Source organism: Leptosomus discolor, chromosome 4 (genome assembly GCF_034619465.1).
Source record: "Leptosomus discolor isolate bLepDis1 chromosome 4, bLepDis1.hap2, whole genome shotgun sequence".
In the NCBI taxonomy this organism is placed as follows: Eukaryota; Metazoa; Chordata; class Aves; order Leptosomiformes; family Leptosomidae; genus Leptosomus; species Leptosomus discolor.
The window spans coordinates 77,757,678-77,785,196 of NC_141394.1; positions in this window are offsets into that span (position 1 = coordinate 77,757,678).

The following is a 27,519-nucleotide window of genomic DNA, read 5'->3' on the forward strand; positions in this document are numbered from 1 at the left end:
ATCAAGAAAGCAGGAACTTGGGTCCATACCTTCCCTGTGGCCATAAAAACTCTCTATTTGGTAGTGTCGCAGGCAAAACAATCTTAACTTGGAGAATTTTACTTAATTTAATTCGTTGTCCATTAAACTTTTAATTTGTGATTTAATTATTGAGAAAAAAAGAAGAAAACTTAAACAATTAAACAAACACACGGGGAGATACATCTCCCCCTACTCCAGGTTAAATTCTTACCCAGTACCTCGATTTCTTAGTCTCAACCACTTGTTTTCACTATGGGTTATACTCAGTGCATCCCAAACCCTTTGGTTAGGCAATGAGCAGCACAGGAAGCTGGGGTGGTGTGTGTCATGGTTTCTGTTTGCCACTCCTTGCTTCTGACTTATTTTCCTCTGCTCAGGTTGCCCATGGGCCACAGTCCCTTTAGGGGTGTCTACGCTCTGGAAGGAGTTGCCTGCAGGCCACAGTCTCTTCAGGGGCATCTGTGCTCTGATGTGCGTCACCCACAGTGCAGAGTCTCTTTAGGGTTGTAACTGCCCCGGTCAATATCTCCCATGGGCTGCATTCATCCTCAGAGACATCCCTGCCCTGGCATGAAGCATCTCTTCCCGAAAGGACACTCCAGCCATGCCCTCAACAATGTCTCCTTCCATGGTCTCCTCCGTTCCACTCACCTGGCTCCTCCATTTCACTTTTCCTAAGCAGCCACCACACTTTCTAAAATATGTTTGAACAGAGGTCCCCTGCGCTCCTCTGGCTGGCTGAGGTTTTGGTGTGCAGTGGGCTGTTTACGTTGGTTTCAGAGCTCGCTGGAAGCTGCGGTGAGTGGCTCAGAGGAGTTTGTGCCTCCTCCTGCACAGATCACCTCTGCAGCCCCCTGCTACAGAAATCCTGCAGGTTTTGCTGAATACAAGTAGACGAAGCAGAACAGGTTCTGGACTACAGCATTTCTGCCCAAAATGAGGTTTGATGAACTCCCACAGAAAGATGAAGGAGAAGAAAAAATTACTACATGTGTCTTTATTGTTCTCATATTAGCAACTGCTTCATATTTTATGAAGTTTCAGTGTATAAGTGACTGAAAAAAAAAAAAAATGTCCATGTCACAGATTAAGAGTATAGACCTTGTGAAAGAACGGTACAGATAATCATAAAAGATTTAAAGCTGCCCTTTCTTACTGACTTAGTTCCTACAGCCTTTATAAATGAAATAATTTGGTTTAGTCATTTAAAAGGAGCTACTTCTGGGGTCCAAAACAAAGCCGCATTTTGTTACATCTCAGGAAAATGTCTCTTTCTATTGGCCATTAGTAACCTAAAGGCCATAAGTACCTCAGATCATCCACATAAATCTCCACTTTCATGAGAACTGAAACTACCAGATCAGTTAACTTGTCAGAATGGAGGGCACAGAAACCTGTGAGATGGAAACTGACATTTTGCAAACTGTTCTGCTTTATTTAAGTTGAATGCCGTTGTAAACTTGGAAAGAGCTACAGAGAGACTTAATTTGAAAACATAAAGGTCACTGAAGGCCTAACAAATGGGAAGCCTTTGGCAAAAATGTACTTGCTGACTTGAGCACTACCTCTGAAAATGAAAACAAACCAATATATGTTACAATCAATTTGAATGCACAGAAAGACTCTGGGTATATTTCCATTCCTAAAGTGGCTGAGCAGACACAATTCTAGTACTGTTTCAGCCAGCCAAATCTATCCGCTCTCGTTTGATGTGTTGTGTTAGTAGTAAATAGTGATAGTAAATGCTGATACTGTTGAGCTGCTGATTAATAGAGCTGGGCTCTTCAGCTCCTGCAGCAATAGCTCACATGTTGATATTCACATTGTTTGCGTTGAATCTGCACCAGGCAATGACTATTTTCTGTAGCCAGATTAAAGGAATAAAGACAGTACAGATTCTCAAGGTACTGATGGCCACAAGCTCCAAAACTAGAGTACGAATCTGTCATCTAACCTTAATGCATTTTATTTTATGAAAATACCATAGTATCGGAGCACAAGTAAACAGATACTAGTGAGAAGGATCAGAAGTGAAAATAAACCTTGTCTTTTCAGAAAATGGGCTTGACCACAAATAAGCATTAGAGATGCATATTCATATATATATATATGCATGTAAATACATATATACAGTCATATATGTGCATATTTGGGTTATAGAATATGTTTAGGTATTTACACAGATTAGGATAACTTTTTTTTTGGTAGTATCTGATATACATTAGGACAATTTTGTGTTGATAAGGTAATAAAGGATGGTTCCTTGATGAAATGTTTTCTGTCCTTACAGTTTCATTCCTGAAGCCATACCTAGCCTGAGAATCCCTCAGACCTTCTTTGAAAACTAGCATCTGAATACAGATAATGTAGGTGGACTTTTTTTTCCCACTAGAGTGGCCATCTTCTCATGATCTTCAGTGTAAGAAAGACACATATTTGTGATTACTAGTGTTTATTTCCTTTCGTGTCTAACAGATACATATTAATTGTGTATTGATTTCATGTATGGTTTCTGTGTTATTTCCATTGCACTCTCATGAACCTATCATGTTCTGTACTTATGATTACAGGTAAAGGGCTTTTTGCTTTATTGCCATGACTGAAGATGTGGCCTGATTTTCAGAGATGTTAACCAGCAACTAATTTTCACTTATTTGGATTAGCTTTGGAATAACGCCCTTTTTAAAATGCCTTTCAGCATGTGTGTGTGACCAAGGTATATAGCTTCCATCATATCGTTGTCTTAGATTTAAATCTACGTGGTGATTCGGTGTCTGCCCAGGTTTTGGCACGGTTTTAGCAGCTGGGGAGGGGGCTATAGAGGAGGCTCCTGTGAGAGGCTTCGAGAAGCTCCCCCGGCTCCACTTTCGGACCCAGCTCAGGGCAAGGCCGGACCGATGGCGCCTCTGCCAAGAACTATTTAAGAGTGAAAGAAGCGGCTGGTGGCGTCTCTTTGCTCTGCGTGTGTTGGTGAGCGAAGGGGGTGGGACAGAGCCAGCCCTGCGGACACCCCGGTCAGTGGGGAAGGAGAGGGGCAGCTGTGCCGGGGCAGGGGTTCCCCTGCGGCCCGCGGGGGGGTGGCGGCTGAGCCCCGGCAGCCCCTGGAGCCCAGCGGCGGCCCAGAGGTCGCCCCGCAGCCCGCGGAGGGCCCCGGGCCGGAGGGGCAGGGCCCGGGCCCGGAGCAGCCGCGACTGCGGCCGCGCTGGAGCCGCCCGTGGGTGGGAGGGCGGCAGCCCCGGGAGGGCCCCGCGCTGGGGAGTTCTGGGGAGCTGCGGCCCCGCGGGAAGGACTCGCGTTGGGGCGGTTCCTGGAGGGCTGTCTGCCGGGAGAGGGACCCCGCGGTGGGGCAGGGGAGGGCTGCGAGGGCCCCTCTGCCTGCGGGGGAAGGAGCCGCGGAGACCCCTTGTGCCGGCCGGGCTGGGACCCCCATTCCCTGCCCCTGCGCTGCTGGGGGGGAAGGGGGAGCAGAGCTGAGCCCGGGGAGAGCGGAGGGGTGGGGTGGGGGGCAGGTGTGTTGTGTTTAAGACCTGGTTGTATCTCTCGTTCTCCTTGATGGTGGTGGTTGTTTGCATTAAATGTGTGTTATTATCCTCAAGTGGAGTCTGTCTTTTGCCTGTGACCATAACTGGTGAGGGAGCGGCTGTGTGCTGGGTTTGGAGCCAGCTGGATAGGCTCAGACCACAAGGATCTGCCAGCAAATGGCTTAGAACCTTCTGGATCACCTTTGAATCTGTCACACTGCTCTCCAAAGTGTCCCAGTTGTCCATTTTAATGGATGTTATTTGGGATTTTTGAGGCTGCAGCGAGGAGGTGTCATATGGCAAAAGAGTGTACAAATGGGGCACGCGTTCTGCTGGAACGAGTCAGTTTTGTACTATTTGCACGGTTGCATTTATGTTTCTGTGAGGGGATTTTTATTTTGTTGGTTTGTTTTCTGACCCGGAGACTTTGAACTTACTATTGTGAAAAAATAATATCTAAAGAGTAAAGACAGCTTTAATGATTGTATTTGAACTAAGTACATGTGCAGTTATCCATGGATCCTAAGATCAAAAAGTACTGTGAATGTATAAGGCAGCACTGACTAGAAAATAAGCCTGTTGTTATTTTTTAGCAAGAAGTGTTTTTCCCTATTATATGCCTGGTACGTAATTACAGACGTAGCTATGATACTACAATTACACACAGCCAACCCAGACATGCTGTACTGGCTTGTGGTCATCTAATATGCTGGAACAGGGCATGAGCGTGTTGGAACAAAAAGCATTCGTATGAGGAAAGTGGCTTCACCTCAAACATTGTCTTTGCTTTTAAACAAGTGTAAGCAATATGATATTTACATGGCATTAACATAAGCTCTCCATCAGTTTGATAAGATTTGAAAGCGTGGGGAAGTGTAAGCATTCAGTTACTGCTCAGAACCCTTCTTAAGCCCAGCATGGAAAATCAGAATGTTTACAAATACATATTCTATTCTAAATTGTTTTCCTGGAGGAAAAGCTTATGTTAGTACTTATGGTTTAATATATAGGAAAGAATAGTAGAAGGCTTCCTGCTCTTGCAAAAGGAGATGTAACGTGTATGTGCAGGGGCACCTGAAGTAAGAGGAGCAGCCTAGGAATAAGTTGGTTTCCTTTTCCTTGGCCATTAAAGATAGACACTGAAAGGAGGGGCAAAGGAAGGAGACATCAATAGTGAAGGAAAAATATGTCTTAACAGATTCAGTTTCCCTGGATGGATGTTATTTCAGAAAGCTGTTCTTGAAAACCAGTTGTGGAAAGGCAGAAATTCCCATACAGAGTCCTTGTACTGTGAACCTTAATGCCTGGGCTTAGCTTGTGCTATTTAGGGTAAAAAGGATCTGGTCTCCTGTGTGAAGCTAAAGATGTGTGAAATTGTTTGCAAAGCTGAGACACAAGAAGGATTTATTTTAATGTGAAAGGGCAGAAAGGGAGGTGGTGCTGTATAAACAAAAATAAACAGGGGAAGGAGTGGGAGAACAAAATACCATGATGTTTTAAATATTCAAAGGCTTAGTTTTGCAAGCGAGATGAATTTACTATAAAGCACTCAACTTGCTCTACATTCTTGACATTCTTTGAGCTCAAAACCAACTGTAAACACATCTCTGTGGTCTCATATCAAGATTTATTGGGCACTGTTGTCCGGTGAGGGACATCAAACCATGACAAACTGGACTTCCCAGATTGAAGGTGACAACTACCCTGAACTCCTTCATAGAAATATCAGATGGAGATATGTCAGTCACATTTTAACAACTGGCGTTCGGAATGCTTATTTGGGGCTTTTTTTTTTTTTGCTAACTGAAGACCATTGGTTTTGAATCTTTTGAAACTGAACTGAAATACTGCTGTTACGGTTTAAGCACTTTTTCTAGTTTTTGTGAAACAAGACAATACGTTTTGAATGAAATTTTAACCCGGAATACTATTTTAAATAGATGTATCAAGGGATTCTCCTGTCTGATTTTAACCACCTGCATGCCTAAATGAAGGCATAAATTGATAGAGCTAACCTAACTACAATATGTGTTCTGTTCCCAGAGGTGATTTTCCTTCCTATGACATGTCTTTCTGTGGCTGGAAATAATGCAGAATGAATTAAGGACTTGCTGTATGAACAGTGTTACTGGTTGTGAAATTCAAAGATATAATCACTTTGTAAAGAGCCTCACAGATTTTTTTCTATTTTAATTTTAGTTTAATACGTTTCTATTATTGCAAATATGTATCTCTGGTAGTCCATAATGAGCAAATCTAAATCCTGCCTTACTTAATGTGGACACACAGTGACCTTCATTGATGACAGATTCCATGTGTAACTTTATGTATCATGTATAAAACAGTCGCGAAGCAAGCTGGGAGTAAATCATGTGTCAGGTCTAAGTCCAAGATAAAAAGGTGCTCTGTCCGTCCCATAAACTGTCTTTGCTGTAAAAGAGCTCCGTCATCTAACTTTAGTTTTGTAGATCTAGTTCAACCAAGTGTAGCAATGCGAATTTGGTTACATTTTTCAAAATGGCCATCCCCTACAATCAGTGCAAGGTACAGATGTTTCTTGTTAGCTGTGACTGAAAAAAAGTATATTTCTATACTAAGTGAAAGGCTGGAAGTTCCCATTACACGTTTGGGTGTTTGGGTTTTTTTTCCCTGAATTGAGAAAAGAGGTAAAAATACCAGTTTCATAAAATTAAAAATTTGAATTAACTATGGTTCAGAAGTGTCTAAAAGCCTTTTATTGGCTTGACACTAAATTATAATATGCCTACAGTGTAGTTTGGAGCCCTGTCTGCTTTCAGTCTCTCATGGGATTCCTGGCTACAAGTCAGACTTTGTTTCCCATCATACATTTCAGATATTTGCTCAGTAGCTGCTGTTCATGGCCAGAGACTCCTGCAAGGGACAGAAACAACATAAGCCATGAAAACAGAGTTCATCGTACAACATGGGGAATAGCATCTGGTCAAATAATTTTGTATGAAAAATACCTGTGAAAGAATGTTCCGCTCTAAAGTTTTCGACCACGCTGAAGTGGGAAGAATGCTTCTGTTTCTTGGTTTGATTTCTTTCTCTAGTGAATTTCAGTAAAATTGAACTTTTATTTGACGTCACAATACTGCAGAGTAGTTTTGTAGAGTTTTATTTTTTGGTGTGACTATTAAGTGTTACAGTTACTGTTCTGTCTCAGAAAATTGAAGTTTAGAGAGAGGTAAACCAGTAAAACCCTAACATATTGTATCTTCAAGGCGTCTAGGCGCACCTTAAAAACACTGCTCACAACAGAGCAGTGCAGTTTGGTGTTGCACATAGTTCAGTTCTTCCATTAGGTTCAGTGTTTATCTGGGGAGTCTGTTCGAAAGTGAAAGACTGTTGGGTTTTGACCGTTTACTTCTAAGGAGTCAGGAAAACTGATCCTGTAAGAGGTATCCATTGAGTATCCATTCAGGTTCTGACCAGAGACGACTGCTGCCGCTCCTTAACTGTCTTGACCTCAAAGCTGCAGTGACAGATTTTGGCACATTTGATAGGTCAGAGGGTATCTTGGCTGCCCTCCAGTTGTCACTCAGGAGTGCGTGGGACCCGCTATTACTCATGTTGTACGTCTCAGACTTGTACAGGTTTCTCAAATTCTCTAGGCATGAGAAGTCACTAGATGCCAAAGCGTGTGAAGCTGAATCCAGCCTCAGTGTACTGTGGGATGCATTTCCTCTTGAGATGCTTCTCTCTTCATCGACTACAAAAGTGTTAGAAGTTTCCTAAACGTAGTTGCCTGATTATTTCTGTCACGATGCTACTGTGATGAATCTCAATGTGTTGATACTTGGCAAGCCAACGACAGCCTTGTATGGGCAACGCGTGCTTATATAATGAAACAGAGGAAGATACCTTGGAGAGTTTCTAGTCCGTGTGAAGGAGGAGATACAGCTTGAGATTACAGCAAAGTATCAGTGGGGGATAGAAGCTGACGGACCGTTAACGCTCTGTGTTGTAAACAGTGAGCACAGCACATACATCCGCTGCGCATTACGCTCCGTGCGTTTATTCTCCTTGGGTAACGCGGTTTTGTGAATGAGAGCAAGCTGATGAAAGGCAAGCCTTGCCTTTTGGCCTCTGGCAAGTGTGTCTAAGGGCAGGGCCTGACACTATTTCTCTGCATAGCTTTGTTTTCCTGCCATCCTGGAAGTTAAAAAGTAGCCTGTTTACAATCCAAAGGAGAGCGATGTGTATCTTTTTATAGAAAATACTGGCCACACAGGGGGGTATACCTTAATTTTTGTATCTTAAATCTCTGCTGTGGATTTTGATAACATATTTGTCAAGAGTATCAATTTTTTTTCTTGTTAGTTTTTCTTCCCCCTTTGGGAAAGTAGGTTTTATTGTTACAGCTATCAAAGCCTGTTCTTTTTTCCATGATACTTGTAGAGAAGGAAAAAGAAAAATGTGGTACGCAGGCAGTAGTGGAGGTTGAGAGCACCTGATAGGCTGCTATTGTGAGGAAAACACTTTGCTTTCATCTCCTGGCCCTCCCTATCTTGTTTGTTTACCTTTCCCTGAACCCTCTGGAAATGTTGTTAGCTTTTTTTCTGTAAGTGGACTATTACAGACAGATACAGAAGAGGAGGAATGGGACAATTGTTAGTCCCTCCCTGCCCTACCCAATCTCTTCCTGGCCCTGAAAGTAAACTGGTGTACTTCATGGTGACTTTTTACTCCTTCTCAGTGCTCAATACAGAAAAAAGGGTCTCTAAAAAACCCAACACTTTCTGTGTAATAAGAGACTCTGATTCAAATACATAGAGAGGGAGGCAAAAATCTACAAAGTCTCCCTGGCAGAATGTGAGTGCCATTGGTTAGGGGGATACAGCTATTCAGGTGTTACACAAAGGAGCGTTGAGTCCCAAGGGCAGAATAATGAAAGGCAGTGTGGTGGCTCTGACGTTGTGAGCCAGGGGACTCAGACAATACTCAAAGACTGAGGCTCACCTGTACATGCTGTGATTTCCTTGAGTTTTTTTCGCCTTTTTTCGCCTTTTTTCGCCTTTTTTCGCCTTTTTTCGCCTTTTTTCGCCTTTTTTCGCCTTTTTTCGCCTTTTTTCGCCTTTTTTCGCCTTTTTTCGCCTTTTTTCGCCTTTTTTCCCTTTTTCCGCCTTTTTCTTCTCATTTTTCCGCCTTTTTTCTTTCTTTTTTTTCGCCTCTTTTCTTTCTTTTTTTTTCGCCTCTTTTCTTTCTTTTTTTTTCGCCTTTTTTCTCCTCTTTTCTTTCTTTTTTTCGCCTTTTTTCACCTTTTTTCTTTCTTTTTTTTCGCCCTTTTTCTTTCTTTTTTTTCGCCCTTTTTCGCCTTTTTTCTTTCTTTTTTCTTTTTTTTCGCCTTTTTTTTCTTTTTTTTCGCCCTTTTTTTTTCTTTTTTTTCTTTTTTTCGCCTTTTTTTTCTTTTTTTTCGCCTTTTTTTTTCTTTTTTTTCGCCTTTTTTCACCTTTTTTCGCGCTTTTTTTCGCCTTTTTTTTCGCCTTTTTTTTTCGCCTTTTTTTTTCGCCTTTTTTTTTCGCCTTTTTTTTTCGCCTTTTTTTTTTCGCCTTTTTTTTTCGCCTTTTTTTTCGCCTTTTTTTTTTCGCCTTTTTTTTTTTCGCCTTTTTTTTTCGCCTTTTTTTTCGCCTTTTTTTTCGCCTTTTTTTCGCCTTTTTTTCGCCTTTTTTTTTCGCCTTTTTTTTTCGCCTTTTTTCTCGCCTTTTTTCTCGCCTTTTTTCGCCTTTTTTCGCCTTTTTTCGCCTTTTTTCGCCTTTTTTCGCCTTTTTTCGCCTTTTTTCGCCTTTTTTCGCCTTTTTTCGCCTTTTTTCTCGCCTTTTTTCGCCTTTTTTCGCCTTTTTTCTTTCTTTTTTTCGCCTTTTTTCTTTCTTTTTTTTCGCCTTTTTTGCCTTTTTTCTTTCTTTTTTTCCGCCTTTTTTCGCCTTTTTTCTTTCTTTTTTTCCGCCTTTTTTCGCCTTTTTTCTTTCTTTTTTTTCGCCTTTTTTCGCCTTTTTTCTTTCTTTTTTTTCGCCTTTTTTTTCTTTTTTTTCGCCTTTTTTCGCCTTTTTTTTTCTTTTTTTTCGCCTTTTTTCGCCTTTTTTTTTTCTTTTTTTCGCCTTTTTTCGCCTTTTTTTTTTTTCTTTTTTTTCGCCTTTTCTTTTTTCTTTTTTTTTTCCGCTTTTTCTCGCTTTTTCTTCCTATATATATATGACAGACCCCTTGCATGGAATTTGTCTGACCATATTTAACTACCTAGTACTCAGCTAATTACCTTAAACTCTATAGTTGTGGAGAGACATTCAGGGGTGATTCATCTCTTCCTAGATGTGTGAATCGTCTAAAACAGGTCAGAGGAATGGCATCTTAACTCTAAAGACAACCTGTACTGGCTCAGATGCCAAGACCTGTTCTACAGTTAGGTCTCCGTCTGGGTCAGAGAACAGATCCTGTTATGGATATTTGCCATGACTTCTGTGATTGTCTTCTTTGTGTTTTTATGGGTGGATTAATCCAACCGAAGTGGCACACTCAGGGGAAAAAGAAAGATTGGGATTTTAGTCATACATAAAGGAAATATGTTTTCAGTTTAGCTCAACATTTTTCAGTACTTTTTTGAGTGACTCAACCACTAACACAAATTCATGCTCTGTCTTACTTTTTGGAGACGCAAGACTCGGCAAGGAATTGTCAAGTGCTTAGCAAGGATTACCTGAATAAGTTACAGTAAGAAAGAGAGAAAATGCTGTTGCAATGGGAGATACCCGCCTTAGAATATGATATGTTGGTTTGGGAATTTTTTCTGATGGGTTGGAAAAAAGTGCCAAAAACTTCCTGGTAAAAGCAGTGTTTGCCCCCCCAGCCTTCTGTTTCATGGATTGTTTGCTTTGCACGAATGTACTTCTGTGAAGAGTCAAACACAGTATTAATTTTCTAGCTTTTAATAATTTTAACTGGATTTCTTAGTGAACAGTGAATTTTTGGGGTGGGGGAGAATTCAGTTTTAATCCATTGGTTGTTGTGCTGGGAAAAATAACTGGTACAAAGCAATTTATCTTTATTTATGCAGCTCATATTTTTTATCTTGGTAAGTGCAGGTCTAATTTTCCTTTTCTTTAGGGGTGTGGAAGGCATGTCTGTCTCTTATCTCTGCAAATTCCTCTCTGAACTTTAAAAACAACCTGCCTGGTATATTCACCATGTTCTCCCTTCAAGAAAACTGGGTTAACAGTAAGTCCTGGGCTGAGCTTGGAGATCTATGTGTTCAAGTTTTGTCTGGCAAGTAATGTAAAACAGAGTGGATTGAGTTATCTGAGAAGTGGTAGTCGTGACTGCTGGTAAAGTGAAATGATAGGAAGGCTTTCAGGCTGCATGACTTCCTTATACTTAGCTGCCCCAGATAAGGCTTTTGTGGATCTTCTCTTCATAAGAGTCAGTTCACAGCTGGAGACACTTCACCAGCTTTAGTCACTGGCTGGGGAGTCTGCAATTTCAGTATGTCAGAACACCCTGCTAAATCTCCTGGGACGAAAACAGTGCTCTCGCTTTTGGCCTTCCCACTGCTTGTTCAGCCTCTCAAGCACTTTCAACACTTGAGCCATGTGAAGGGGCTGAGCTAACGCAAGGGGTGGCGGGGAGAAATCAAAACACATTACCAGCGATGGCAGCCACCTCATCGCGTCCTGTTCCGCAGCTGAGTCAAAGGTTATGTCAGGCTTCATTTGCTGCTTAATTAAAAAATCTCGCACGGGTCCTAACTGTGACAGTAAGAGCAATGTAGCATGAGTGCTAATTCTAATTGAATTTTCAGGCTTATGAATTTGAAAGAGGAGTGAAATGTGTATAGACTTCTATAGGCCCTTATTAGCTGAAGGACCCTGTCACTGGGGAGTCTCTGTTATGTGGAGTAGGGCAGTTCAGCTTCTCCTGGTGCCCCACTGTCAGGTTTGTGAGGCACAACCATCTGAACCAAATGAGACCATGCTAAATCGTGCTAATGAAACATTAAATTAATCATCTGTTTCAAAGCCTAAGGACCATCAGTATTAGACAGGAATTTATTTACCCTTCAGAAACCTTTTGTCAAGATTCCAGTAAAGAAAATACATGATGTCGCAGAGAGACAGTCTGCTTTCCTCATTTTTCTTCATGTTAAGTGAGGTGAAATCTTGAGCTTTGAATATATATATATGTATCAATTTTAATTCGTTCAAAGTTGAATGGTTCAGCACTTGAGTTGTGATACACACTTAAACTCACTAACTTTCCGTTATGACTGTGTATATAATTTCGTTACTGAAAAATTAATTCAGTGTTTCTCTACGTTGTGCAGATAGCTTGACAAAGTGCCCGCCTGAACATGGCTGTGTAAAAAGGAAAATAATCAGTTTCGTGCAAATTTCATGAGCCAAGCTGCCAAACCAGATTTTTGAAATGGATAGATTGCTTAACTTTATTCATATATCTTATGATAATTTCCTTTTCCTAAAGTATAAAAATGACAGGTATGAGTGTTACGTGATGTTTTTCACATCCTTAAATCTTTGATTTGGAAGTGAATTTAAGCTCTAGAAATTAGTAAGGGTTTAAGGATAACTTGAAGCACTCTACAGAACAGAGAATGCAGAATTTGCATGTGAATCTAGGCTGTAGGGTAAGAACATAGAAGTGTCACTACAGGCAAAATTCAGAGATGCTATTTCCACCTCGCCTTTCCCTGTTATTTAAAAATCTTGCTCCGCTGCTGCGATGGGCTCCATACTGAATTCAACAGGGACGTACATGGAAATGGAAATCCAGACATATGTAAAACCCCGTGTGATTGTGGCTTTGATGAGAAGAGAGAATCTAGATGTAAAAATCTTAGAGCTTATTGAATTATTTCATTCTGTGTGTTTCTATTGAGAGTCTTCATCTGTGTAATTCCTGTATGATCCTTTACTTCTGCAATCTGTAGAACAGGCTCAGTAAGATAAGACATGATCTCTAGCTTGTCAGTGATTATCTGGAAGAAGAATACAGAGAATTTGGAAACCATCCAATGAAAACAAATTATGAAAAAGATGACTTGAAAAATAAGCTACATCCTTTTTTACAGCACTAGAAACTAACTATTTACTAATAATTTTATTATGCTTGTTTACTGCTCCCTAGTGCTTAATTATTATTTTTAGGGATTTAGGCTTTATTTCATCATTTTAACATAACAACTGTCGCTTGAGTTGAAGAAACAGAAAGGATAGAATCTGCAATACACAGCGTACAGCTGGTTGAACTGTTCGCAGCAAATAATTTACTGGCTCAGTTAAGCCTTATTATCTCTTTGAAAATTGTCCAGAAACAGACTTTGATTATTATGAAATTGTTAATTACTCAAAATTGTTTGACAAACATTTTATAGAAACAGAGTCCAACTTATGGGCTGGCCTCAAGCTGTCTGTTACTCACCACCCTGAGCTCCTGTTATGTGCTGGTGGGACAGATACAATCTAGTTGTTTAGATGTAGGAAGTCAGCAGACGAGAAGCCAGTAGATGGTGCTCAAGGATGTAAAGCAAACTTCGGTGGTTTTAGGAAGGAAAAAAACCTGTTGCTAAGCACTGAAAATGTCTTTATTTGTCTGCATTTTGCATCTACGCTTAGTAGGTAAGTCCCTTAGTTCTTTGGCTTCCCACCCACCTGGTCTGAAATAATTGAGGAGTGGGAGCTGAGAGGCTGCTGGAGAGTTGTGTAAACTGTCTCTGTGAACTCATGTTGCCAGGAATATTCACAGTCCTGCTCTGGAGAGAAAAATCCCAGTGTGGAGGAAAGCATAGGGAGAAGGGCAAATGGCATCCAAAGATCACAGTGCTCCCTTTACTTTCCTTCTGCAGACCTACTTTATCATAAAAAAATCTCCTCATTTGTGTGAAGGCAGCAGCAGCATTCTCTTTAGTCTTTGCTATATACACTTCACTCAGTACCTTCAAAACACTTCTAACAGTGGTCATCATTGAGAACTGATGTTCACACTACGTTACTCTTGTTTTCACAAAAGAATTTTGCTTTTTGAAAATTAGCAAAACCGAATCTTCAGATGTTTGGGCTAAGAACTTCCTCAGGTATATGAATTTTTAATTGCCTCATTGCTAGCCCGAAAGATTTGGATTTGCTTACTCTAAGGTAGAGAAGTCCAAAGGGTGATTTGGTAATCATCTTCCAGTACACAAGAAGTTGCTGCGAAGCGGGAGGCCATAAATTCTCCGTATCTACTCCACACAGAGCAAGTTTTGACAGGCTTAAGTTAAAGCAAGGGATATTTAGTCTGAACATTAAGAAAAATCTTTATAACTGTAAGGGTAATGAAGCATTGGACCAGGTTTCTGAGAGGCTATCAACAGTGATTTTTAAGCATAAACTAAAAAACCTATGTCAGTTTTAGCATAAATAAAGTATATTCTGTTCTGGAGAATGTGTGTGCGTATATAGGTGATCTGTCTGAATTCTCAAAATCTCTTCAATCCTAAATTCTGGTTTGTTCACCAAAGGTAGGTTCCATTGGCTGTTTTTCATAGTTCTGCAAATAGATCTTTTGATTATAAAATGTGGGCCAAGGACTGGACCTATCCATTTAGGCTTTTAGCCTGATACACCTCTATTTATAAGTGCTCTTTTTTAGTCCTGTAAATATTCGTAATTTCTAGCTTTTGATAGGTAGGTAGGAGGCCTATCATATGCATCAATACTCTCTGCTTTTTATGGAAAGAAGATAAAAGACACATAAAACATTAAGCCTGCAATTTGGTCACATCTATATTTCATAAAGACAACTTACTGAGTAATGTATAGAAGGCTTTTGCAGGCTGGCTTTATGATACAAACTCTATTTTGTGAGTGAAGTACTTGCATTATTGATTTTAATAGAATTTTGCACAGTAAGGATAAATTGTGGTAATACTGCATGATGACGCATAAGAAGATGCAGCAGACTAAGACTAAAATGGCTGCTGGTATATATTCTGTGACCAGAACACTGTTTTATGACCAATAGAGGCAGCAATTCCATACTAACCAAGGTTCAAGTGCAATAAACAGGGCTTTGGTATCGTAGATTTCACCAGGTCTTCGAGCAATAAAAGTGTTTATGATGGTGAGCATTATAGTGGTATATTGCTTGCAAAACGTGCAACAATAAGAAGAGGATTGTGTTTGCAACAGCATTTTAGGAAAGTTGTCTTTTGCTCAGAGAAGCATACATCCGCATTATAATGTACGTCTAAATAATTTTGTGTTCCCATTACTGTTAACAGCTTCTTCCGTATAATTTGTCCTGTTTTCTCCTTATAAAGGCTTTTCCAAATTTAGGCATGTGTAGGAGGCATGTATACTTGCATATGGATAATGCTCTCCTCAACAACCCCACCCCCCACCCCCATTTTCTTTGGGGATTTACAAGTGATTCTTTGTGACTTAGTAACTGATTGCTTCTGCATGGTAGTTGTCCATTTGTATGCTCTCCATTCTCACCGTAAGCAAGATGTTTTAACTAAACCCTTAATGAAACTGAACTTGGCCCACAATGAAAGAAAATTTTGGTGGTGTCCCTTTAGCTCTAGGTGTCTCCAAATGATGCACTGTCTTGTGGTATGCTGCCACAATGTCATTAGGCTTGGTTTTCATTTATGTCCTTTTTCGTTAGATTCTTAGTTGGAGCCAGATTAATACACTTAATGTTCAAATTTAAACAACCTGTTATTATTTGATTATATTTCATTCCAAGTCAAAATCCACAAAGCAGCTGTGGGCTTAACAAACAGGCATTTTCTGTGCGGTGTGGAGCTGCAGAGAAATTCTGTAGGCAGACTGGGGTAATTTTGAGTGTGGAGAGGAAACCTGTGCTTATCACATTGTGAAGCACAGGCAAAAAAGGACGGTGCATCTTCAGTTACATTCTGGCTTGTGGACAGGGTGAGGAAAAGACTAAATGCTGTTTAAAATACTGATTTGTGTCTATGTGTGTATATTTGCATTTTTATATATATGCATGCACACAAATGCTTGTGTGCATAAAAAGACAAGCTCTGTTGGGACCTATGTATTCAATTTCATTTTACTGGAGTGCAAGATGAAGGCTGGTACAGTAAAGGGGTTGTGCCAGATTGAACAAAAGATTTGTAAGACTCTGTAGATGAAAGGGAATGGAGTGCACAGATGTGTATATTCACTCCTGTGTTATGTGTTTAAAGCAAGTGCTGTTAAATGGAAAAAATAGCTTGAATGAATTGCATAAGACAGACGACGAAGAAGAGGAAATCAGCCTCAGAGAAGTGAAATGATTTACACAAACTGATGCAAAATTTAGTGGCTAGGTCATTACTGGGTCCCAGGTTTCCTGAATCTCCAGGCTGCTCTGTCTTGTAACTGCGAAACAGCAAAAAGAAATTAAACAGTGTTGAGTGCCAAAGGATTTCTAATCTGACCTGCTAGTCTATAAAAAAAATAATTTTGCACATCGAGCAGACATATGGCAAAAAACAGTTAGAGGAAAAGAAATTTTGCAGTAAAATTTCATTGAACCAGGCTTCTGTGTTCTTGGTTTTTAACTATTAATCTGTTTTGTTTTCCTTTGTTTTTACTGTTAATCATTTATGAGAAAAAAGGCAGGGAGGGAACAAAAAGAAAATTCTGAAGAAATAAACACCGAATTGACAGAACAGAAAATTCCCGTGTATTTCAGCGTGGCTTGCTCATAGTGACAGTCTTCTGCATTGCTGTTGTAAACCTTATTTTTGTTTAATAAAGTTTGTACAATCTGTCAGTTTTTAAATTAACTGCCTGGCTGGCTCAGACTTCAGTCACGACACTTAAGACCATGTAACATAATCACTGGCTGTGAATGAAATACAGGGATGTGGAGCTGGCAGAGGCTGCAGGAAACGTGAAGGGAAAACTTGACATTTTAGTGATGAAACGAGACAGCAAAAATATAGTCTTAAATAACTTCCTTACTGCTTTTCTTCTTTATTTAAAGAGTATCTATAAGATGGTTATTTACTTTCTTTTCCTTTTTTCTCTTTCTATGAAGATACAGCTGTTTATCTTTAGTTTGAGCTTTTGATAGTAATTTTTCACGTTTATTCCAAATTGGTTTTCAATATCGCGTGATAATGCTGAAAAATGAGATCATAAAACCAGATGTTGTCACTCCACTTTCTGATTGAGAAAAAAAAAAGGCCTGTTCCTTCAGAAGAGGTTGGTAGATTTACAGCCCTGGTTTGTTAAAAAAAAAAAAAGTAGAATTAGGTGTGAAAATAATGTAATTAAAATACAAGTAGTATAGAGTTGCCACATTCTTCTTTTCTTGATCCAATTGACGTGACTTTCCATACTGACTGTGTTTGAATGGTTCATCTATATTGAAATACAAACGCACATAGACAGCACCAGCTTGTGAAACCGCAGCATATCACAGGCTCTGTGCTACTGGAAGTTAATGAAAAAGTCTTTGAGACTAACTCTGTTCCCTGTCTGCTTTGAGGTTGCATATGGCCAATCTGTACATCACAATAAGGCCTTTAAGGTTTTTGTATTGTATTGCAGATGTATTGCAACATCTTTTATGAATGTTAGAATTGCCTGAAGAATTATCTGTTGATTCATTTGATTATAGGCTATTGTCTTTACCGGGCTGGCTTAGCAGTCTGACAAGAATGTGCAATAAATTCTCTGAGAAATTACAGACCATTGCATTCCTCTCCACTTTCTGCTTCAAGTGACAAGTTCACTTATTTTATATATATATATATATATATTCCAATCTGAAATTCTCTACTGCTGACAGTTTTCACCCTGGGGATAGGATAAGAGAACCAATTTGATAGGTCTTAATCATTTTGCCAAATGCAGCAGTGGAAGGCACTCAGACACAGCAGTGGAGAACCTGGCCAAAAACCTGTGTGGGTCAAACAAAGCTAGAAAATGCACTGTCGAGTGAAAGATAAACACAGTCTCTGTGTGACCAGCTGGGAAGCTTTCTGAATGGAGTCTGGAGGGCTACAGCTTTCCTGTTAGAACTTTTGGTCCAGTTCATCATACAGGATCCTGCAATACCACAGTCCCTCTTTGGAAGCCATTGCCTTAAATTATGTATTTCTCCATTTTAGGCTTAAATGCATGAAGGCTATGCTTAAAGAGAGGGAAAAAAAAAACCCAAACAAGAACACCAAACCTACAGAATATGGTCTTAGAATTGCAGTGATCGATAATTTTGACTGAAAGAGTATTTATAGGCTTTACTTTCTTCTCAAGGGTGTTGGTATAATCCAGGAATCACTTAACTTCATTGAGGAATGAATAAGAACTTGTATTTTTTTGGAAATTTGAAACCTTTTTCATCCACCTTTCAGCACATTACCAGGATTAAAGTCTTCAAAGTACGTTGAAAATAGTTTATGAGAACTGATGGGCTAAATCCTCAGATGACATAAATCAGCTTACCTTTCAGTAAACACTGTGTTAATCAGAACGATATCAGATCACTGTGGAAGATAAGGAAATACAAAGCAAAATGTAAGACCATGACCTAATGTTTGTAGGAAAAACAAGATGAGGTTACAGAGCAGACATCTGTGGTTTAAGTGTTTCTTATATGGAGATCTCATCTCCAGACTGGAAGGACTATATACACAGGGCAATCTGGGTTTAGCTCAAAATATCTTCTGAATTCCTCTGGGAATTAACAATAAACCTTTTAAAATACACAGCTAAGCCTTATTGGTAACACAAGTGAAAAACTATCGAGAAGAGAACAGTTAAAATTACCCTGGGGAGTTAGACAGGATACTGGATTTTGCTAGCACGCTGAAGCTAGAGAGGTGAGAGCGTATCCTACCCTATACAAGAACATATGTTAAATGGAAATAATTTTGAAGAAGGTAACTTATTTTAGTTATATATGGCACAATTGATTTGTCTAAATGTAGGCATCTTGTGCTATTTCAGATGCCCTGGGACACTAAACGTGCTTCTATTAGGCTGGTAGACAGGACAAAGCAACAAGAGAGCTACTTTGGAGTGGCAGCTGCAGTCTGGGCAGGATGTCTATAGTATCTCAAATTACATTAGAATACTGTGTTTACGCAACTGAATTCGTGCTCCAAGAACTCTGCTGTTTTCTTCACTGCAAATTAAAATGAGAAAAGTGAATGCTACAGAAAATTGTGTCATAGTCATCTATTTGTTCTCTTGCCCTTATCTTTCATGAGTTTAAGGTCTTTATTATATGAGAAAACTTTTTATTTAGGCTTCATCATGTATATGTTCACTCCAGCTGACCGAAAATTTTGCTGATCTGTCTATGGATAACTTTCTCCTACTTGGAGGGTCCCTGAGTACCGTGAAGTCATTTAATCTACTTAGAATTAGACTAGGTCACAAGAAAGATGGTGGATATGAGTGTCCTTGAGAATCAGTAAAGACATGTACTATCAAACGTAGGAATAGGTAGTGCCATTTGAACAGCCTTTAGACTGCATTGACTTCTCCCAAAGCATCAAAAATAGCTCCATAATCAGTTTGCTTTTCCTTAGATCTGCTTGGTTCAGGTTAGTTGTATCCATGGAAAACAACGACAGGAGAACCAAGGGATGATCTCCAGCAGAATCCATTGCAAAGTCAGACTTGGTCAGTACTGGATTAGAAAAAAGTCTCAGACTGCATTTTGCCCAGTACCTTGTTCTTGCATCTGCAGAGAGTAATATATTTCTAAATAAAGCCTCAAAGTCAATTGTGGAGAAACCGTAACGTGACAATGTTATAAAAGCCACAGGAAATTTGTTACCACATCAATAATGAGAGTTTATAGAAGATATACCTCACTGAGGACATAACATTCGGCAGTATTAAAAGAACATGAAAAACAATATGGGATATAAATGCTTTAGTGGGTAATTTTTTCATTGCTAAATCTGAGCATTTAGATTTTTCAAGGCATGAGGATTCTGTGTCATGAAATGAGTATAAAAGTCAGGGAAAAAACCCGTTGTCCATGGGTTTGAAATTTTCCTAGGTCCAGCTTTTAAAGCCTAATTTAAAACTTTCTCTAGAAATTTCATGATATTAACAGGGACTTAGGAGACACATTGGGTATCTTGAGATGCAATACAACTGGCAAGGGCTACTGAATACTAAGCAAAAGAAGGGAAATACATTGTTTACCCATGCTAGTACAGACAATTCAGAGTCTAAATTAGACATGAAATAAAGTTGAAAGTATCCAAGCTGTGTGTCCAAAGGAATTTCTAATAGGAAATGTCCAAAAGATTAAATTACTCTAAGGAAATGGATGTATAATCCACATTACCCAAGTGTTGTTGCTAAGCTCAGCAAATGAAGTAGCTATTCCTAAGAGAATGACATTTGCTGTAATAACTAATTGGGGGGCACTTCTACAGGGAGTAATTTTATACCTATTTAAATTTTCTAAATTATTATCTATTATCAGTTAATGGTATTTATCTGCTATCATATTTCACTTGTCAGCTACGTGGTGTGTCCTTCAGAGAAGACAACTTTTTTTCATTCATTTGTTTAGCTGAGTTTGGTTTTTTAGTAAAGTGTCAGAAAATCTACCCCAGAGATAAATGGTGCAGTAAATAATGCCAGAAATCAAGAGAAAGTTGTGTTTTCAGATGAGTGATGAAATTAAAATGGGAGCTGAGGCAGAAAGCTACATGATATACCTGCCTTCAGGCCAGAGTTAAGCATCTAATTCCCTTTGAAATTTAAGGAGCTGCACAGAGGGGACTTTGGTGCTGAATCTGAGTGGAGGAAGGGAGAGAAAGCCAGTGGCATTTACCAGAGAATTCCTGAAGAAGTTGGTATTAGTCTGAAGGAGTTACCATGTCTTGCTCTGTCCTTTCTTGGCATGGGTTTTCTAGGGAGGATGAAAGCAGGTCAGAGTTGTAACATGAAGGAGCAGCTTTGCAACCTGCCGTATGTGTGTATATAGCAGCTAGGCTTTTGAAAGGATTCCTCTGCCTGAAATTTTACCCACCAACTGTCAGCATTTCTTAAACGATACCCCAGACTTCTTTACTGGCTCATGAGGAAAGAAGGAAGGCAGAGATCAGGCTATCAGTCCCACAGGTTTTCCTGTGTGTCCATCAGCCAGTTGTTTTCTCCTTGCACCCCAATCAAGGGGGAAACAAAACCTCCGCAGTGGGGGAAAACAGCACTTTCCTGTTTCTTGGGTGCATCCTCAGGACAGAACTGCACTTCCAATTTAGAAACTGTTCAGGCAATGAAGCACCAAACCAGTCATACATACCCGCTGACTTCAGAAATAACTAGGAACTGGGTCTCGGGTCCTACATGGTTAATGGGCCAGTAAATGCATAAAGATCCTCTTGCCCATTCATCACTCAAGCCAACCAGTTAAGGGTACGCATACTTACAGACCATTCACGAGTTAATTGTTAAGGGAGGGCTCTCAAAGAGTTCTGAAAGAGGCTTTTAAAGGTTTCTTGCAGTGAGAACAACTGATGCAGATTACCATACTACTTCAAAGCACAAATGGGTTAACACACTATATCATCTATGGTGTGAGTTTGTTATGGCAAACTACAGGTTATGTTGAATGAATTTGACGTCTACTACAGCCAAAAGTGAGCTTTGGTCCTAATTAATATGTTGCACTGCTGTAGTCTGTGTGCTAATGTTGTTTCTGGGTCTTGGTGCTGTTCCTCAATGCTGTTAGGTCAGGACTTCCCTCCATTTTCCTGCCTCATAAGTTTATAAACTCAGAGGTATTTCTCAGAACTGTTTTATGCTATCCAGTGAGGGATCTACTACTGGTAGTTGGCTCAGATTTTGCATTCCCTTATCAGTGTTGGTCACCAGAAATACTAGTTTGTGTTATCAGTAAATTTGGCTTAAAGCAAGTAACACATTCTCTGTAACATCAGATAGTTTTTAGTACTATCTGAATAACACCTCCCACTAATTCTGTAATACTGATTTGTGATTTTTGATGTGCTGAAAACCTTTAAGGAATCCCCCTCTTTGCAATGTAAGAAACAGGGCAGAGGGCTAGAATAACATAATGTGATATAGCAGAACAGAGTCTCTGTAATTCATATGAGGGAACTTCCCTCCCCACCATATGTTCTCACATCGATTATTATTAGGTATAGATTAGCACAGGCAGCTGTCTAGACACTGCTTATGGGCTTGCTCCTTTGACGAAGAACAGTGATGTAGCTCCAAGTACTTTATGGTGATGTGATAGTTCATCCTGCTTGAGAATCACAGAATCACAGAATGATAGGCATTGGAAGGGACCTTTGGAGACCATCTAGTCCAGTCCCCCTGCTGAAGCAGGTTCACCTAGAGCAGGTCGCACAGGATCGTGTCCAGGCAGTTTTTGAGTAACTCCAGAGAAGGAGAATCCACATCCTCTCTGGGCAGCCTGTTCCAGTGCTCTGGCACCCTCAAAGTAAAGAATTTTTTCCTTGTATTCAGGTGGAACTTCCTGTGCCCCAGTTTGTGTCCATTGTCTGTTGTCCTGTTGCTGGGCACTACTGGAGAGAGCCTGGCCCCATCCTTTTCACACCCACCCCTTAGGTATTTATAAGCCTTGATAAGGTCCTCTCTCAGCCTTCTCTTCTCCAGGCTAAAGAGCCTCAGGTCTCTCAGCCTTTCCTTGTAAGAGATGCTCTGTTCCCCTAATCATCTTCGTGGCCCTCGACTGGACTCTCTCCCCATATCTCTGTGCCGTCACAAATATGAGTATCACGGCTGGAACTCACTGTATTTGGTTTGCTTGGCAAGGTTTTGGTAGTCTGTTTTGCCCATGATGGTAATTGATCTCTCCTTGTCTTCATCTTGACCCACGAGCCTTTCGAAATATTTTCTCTCCCCTGTTCAGCTGAGGAGGGGAGTGATAGAGCAGCTTTGGTGGGCACCTGGCGTCCAGCCAGGGTGAACCCACCACGCTCAGCAATGCAGAAAATTAAGCTTTCTGCAGCCAAACGACAAAGCAACATCCTATACTCAAACATCGCACGAGTATTGCTGGCTGTCCTCTTGGTGCTGTGTTCCTTCATACTAAAAATGTTCATTTATTGGGAGAAATGGGCTACTTGACATTGTTTTGCTTCTACTTCTGCTGCGCATTGGGCGCAGAAACTTTGCCCACGGAAGAGGAATTTGGATGAAAGTGTCTCTTCATGTCAATGTAGGGCTGGTTATAGAAACGAAAAACTAGGGCACATGCTCAAGATTAAAGAATTCTCACAATGACTAATTTACATAGCAGAATGAATCATCTAGTGTTCAAGTGAGATAAGGAAAGCACTCATACCTTCGTATGTTCCTGAAGCCTGCTTCCTCCGATGTCCAACACTGGCTCTAAATACGCCTAAGAACAAGACAGCTGGCAACTGCCTTGCTTAGGATATTGTACTACAGAACTGATGAGTGTTCCGTGATCAGGAAACCTCATTTATTCAGGAATTTGTACAGTTCTCTCAATCCCTGATATAGGAAATATGTTGATGTCTCATCTTACATATAATTGTTGCAAAAATGAAAGGTGGGATCCTCTTATCGAAGGTGACCCAGGATGCAGTGGAAAAACTGGAAGATAAACCCAGGTATCTTAAAGCCTGAAGAGTGCTCTATCCTATAGGCAGCACTATCTCCTGTTGAGTAGACACTCCAAAACCATAATCCTAAAAGCAGGATAAATCATTCTGTGCACTACTGTGTTCTTTACATTTATCAACGCTGTTGAAAGAGAGAGCATTTGAGTAACTTGCTTTCAGGATACAAACCAGAAATTGTCAACAGAGAACAGAGATGTTTTTATGCCATGTGACCCATAATCTCTTCCACCTTTCCTTCTCTAATTCCTAATTCAGGCTTTAAAAAAAAGCAATTGCAAATATAAGCACATTGCAAATATAAGAAAAGCTAGTGCCTAGATGCTGAACATATTCACACAGAATTCTAGAGAGCAGATACAGAGCTGTCATTATCCAGAGGAATCAGATACTTGTTCATAGTCTGCAAGTGACAGGATAAGGGAATGATCATTAGCATACACAAAGAGAGAAGTAATGACCGCGGAGCCTGAGCCTTTTTTTAATATAAAAATTTCCATTGCCATTCCAAATTTCCTTTACACGACTGTACTGGTTTTGACTGGGATAGAGTTAATTTTCTTCATAGTAGCTTGTACTATGTTATGTTACCATGCTATGCTTTGGATTTGTGATGAAAACAGTGTTGATAATATGGGGATATTTTAATTTGTTGCTGAACACGTGCTTATACAGTGTCAAGACCTTTTCTACTTCTCACATCGCCCACCGGCGAGTAGGCTGAGGGTGGGCAAGAAGCTGGGGGGAAACACAGCTGAGACAGATTACCCCAGTGGATTAAAAGAATATTCCCAGTTACATGACATTGTGCTCAGCAATAAAAACTGGGATGGAGGGAAAGTTTGATGGGGCTGTGGTTGTTCAGGGACTAGCTGGGCTTTGGCCAGCTGGCAGTGAGCAGTTGTGTGGTTTCTTTTTATGGTTTGCTTTTCTTGGGTTTTGGGTTGATTTTTTTTTTTTTTTTAATCCCCCCTGGTAAATTGTCTTTGTCTCACCCCATGAGTTTTCTGACATTTATCCTTCCATTTCTCTTCTCTGTCCCACTGGAGGTAAAGGTTGAGGGGGGAGATGGGGGAGAGCAAGCAGCTGTGTGGTGCTTAGCTGCCTGCTGGAACTAAAGGACAATCACAAATTTTAATTTACCCTAAGTCAAATATTCTTTGTTTAGGTAGCCCTGAAGGCAGTATTGGTCACGCTTCCAAAAGGTTGCATCCTGTGTAATATCAAAGTAGGAGCCACAAACACCTTGAAAAACCCTCTTATGCAATTCTAAAGCTGTGTGGATTCAGCGTGGAAACAGGGGGACTCAAAGGATAACATTAGCTGATAATCTAGCAATCCATTTGGGGAGACATCACAGTAGATGAGAGGGCACTATCATCCACCATCTTGCTTGGAAGCGGTACCAGCCCTATTCCACATTTTGGTGTAAAGAGCTCTGACACTTTATGTGTTCATGTAGGCCATATATCCCATACCTAAAGCGATGGTGCCTTAATGCGCATGGTGTAGATTAGTGTGGGAGACAAGAGTTGCAGTTTGTAAAGCTGTACTGTTATATACTGCAGTATCCCCTAACTTAACACCTGAGATGCAAAAGCAGACCTGTAGGCCTCCAAATAGCCTGTCCTGATAACTACCAGACATAGCCCAGGGAAAAAAAGCTGATTCTTTATGAAGAAGCATGACTTGTGCTTCAGCCTGTCCTGGTATTAACATCTATCTGGCTAAGCTGGTTTGAAAATGCAAAAAAGCAGACTGGTGGAGCAAGCAGTCTGATGGTTAATACCACTGAAAGAGACAGGTAAGGGTTGATGCTGTGGCGGACGTGACAAAGTCTCCGTTTCAACCAAGTTAATTTTTCATAGTAGTTAGGAGTCTGTAAAGCTTGAACAGTAGGGACAGAGGAATGAAGATGAAAGAGGAAGAGAGCCAAGATCAAACAATGCTAAGTATCAGAGGCAACACGAAGGCCTGGAGCCCCCATCAATAAAGTGCAAGATCTAATCAATCTCATTTCACTACAGCTTTGCCTGCTTGTAGCAGATGCAAATAGATGCGGTGTGTCCTGTATCAGGCTATAATGCATCTTTGACTCTAAAGCTGGGCTTTAGTATTACTTCTGCCAGTGTGTGTGAAACTAAATTGGAAATGCATTCGTTGAATTTGATGATCCCCAAAGGTGAATCCAATACATGGTACCAGGCTGGAGATAGTGCGAATGGAACTGCTTTGAAATGTAAACACTGCGGTGATACACTGTCCTTAGTACCATGAGGTTCCACTCTTACTGGGCTGCGCTATTGGCGAGATACCTCCTTTGTTCGCTGGGGAGAAGCAATTAATCCCCTCCAAAAAAAGCTTAGATACAGTTTGGAAGCTGTTTCATTCCAGAGATTGCTTTTTCTAGGCAATATAGTCAGATTTCAAGTTTGGTTTCTTACATCCTGCAGAGTTCTATTGCCCTATTGAGTTTTGAACTTACTGCCATGCCTCACAACGCAGACCTTTGGAAACATGCTATTAAAATACCACTCCAGTGGAAAGTGGCAAAGCCCTTATTATTCCAGGTGCTGGCACCTGAAAATAATACAGGCAAAAAGCAAGGCTACTTTACAACCATAGGGCTGCAACACAGGGGGTTAGAGCAGACCCAGTTGAACCTCTGTACCTCGTGCGTGTGGCCAGGCTATTCTAGAGAGGGCTCGACCTGAAAATGCAATGTGAGCTATTCTGCATCAGGACTGGCCTGGGATCTAGAGGCTGCTCTCTGGGCAGATGCCTTTCAATGTGTGGATGTAGCCCAGCCGTATCTATCTGCGTAACATTTGTATGCGCATTGGGACGAAGTCCAGCTCAATGGTTTCAGTAAGGAGTTCAGACATGAAAGGACTTAGTGCTTTCAGTTGTATTAAATCTTACTGGAATTTACATCAGAAAATATCTACTGGTGACGGGTTCTCCTGATATCTGCAGGAATTACTGTTTTTTTCATATGCTTTAAAAAGAAAATCAGATGTTGCAAATAGACAATCTGGAAATTGAAATTCTCTTCAGGATTGCCAAAATTTCCCAAAGGTAGATAGAGAGGAAGCTAAGAGCTCCTGGAATAATAGTAAAAGGCTGGAAACATAATAAATGACTGCAGCTGGTTCAATACTTCATATTCTGAATCCTCAATGTTGAATAAGCTCTAACTAAAGCTTTAGAGTCCTCCTTCCCTTTCATTTTTTTCTCCCACTCTCTGTCATTTTTATTTAAGCTCCTAAAACTAGCTGGATCTAAGAAAATAAAAACAAGCATAAGGGCTTCGCTTTTAAAGCATTAAGTTTGAAGTAAACCCCGAGCAGCTCAATGTATGTGAGATTAGAATGAAACACTTCTTGCTTTTTATGGAGCATCCATGTACTCACAATGACGAGAATTCAAACAAATTAATAACTTAAACAAGTTCAGGTTATGAAGAAATTGTTTTTTATAGAAATGTTTCATTTTCTTCCCTTTACAGAACTTTCATAATTGTGAGTATTAGTAAAACTAAACAAAATGTGGAAACAAAATAGTTTTACTCATTCAAACTTTTCCTCCAACTACAAAAATTTTCTTACGCAATTACTAATTCTTAACTCATTAAAGTGGCTAAAATATTAATCTAATACATGCCTTGTCTATGTATTAGGTTAATGTTTGTTTTATTTAATTTTCCAAATCATTGTTCCTATCAGCCATTTTATTGTCATTAAAATTAAAAAAATATGCCTTGCTATATCTTCAGTTTAGTTATCCAGCTCATATTGTAACCTTCACCTGTAGCTGCTTAGAGACAGGGATATATTTAAAAGCATTGGAGTATTATCTCGTCTCTCATTCATCAGAAAATCAGTTTAGTACAAAAAGTAATTGTTTCCAGGACACATTTTTGGGTGTTTGATGCATCTTTGAGCTCAAATGTCTCTGAACTTCCATGGGTTGAGCATCAACGTAGATGCTGTCGCAGATGAGTGATTTAGGATCCCGCTTGCTGCACCGGTTTTACATGGACAGGTGGTTTATATCACTTAAAGAATCACCATCAAAGCTATTAGCAAAAATGATATTAACATGAATTTGTAAAAGCGCGACTTAACAGAGTTTGATGGCAAGGTTCGCTCTATTACTTACCACATGGAAGAAACATACAAAGGGAAATCATGTTAGAGTCTATTTAGAATGATTTACATGGAGATCAGGGATGCAAAAAGGTAAGGGAGACCCTCCCATTGAGTCATGAAGCTCAGAATGGACTCCCTTGCTTTCTAGACTTCACAGAGAGCAGTCTAGTGCAGCAAGATCCACTCC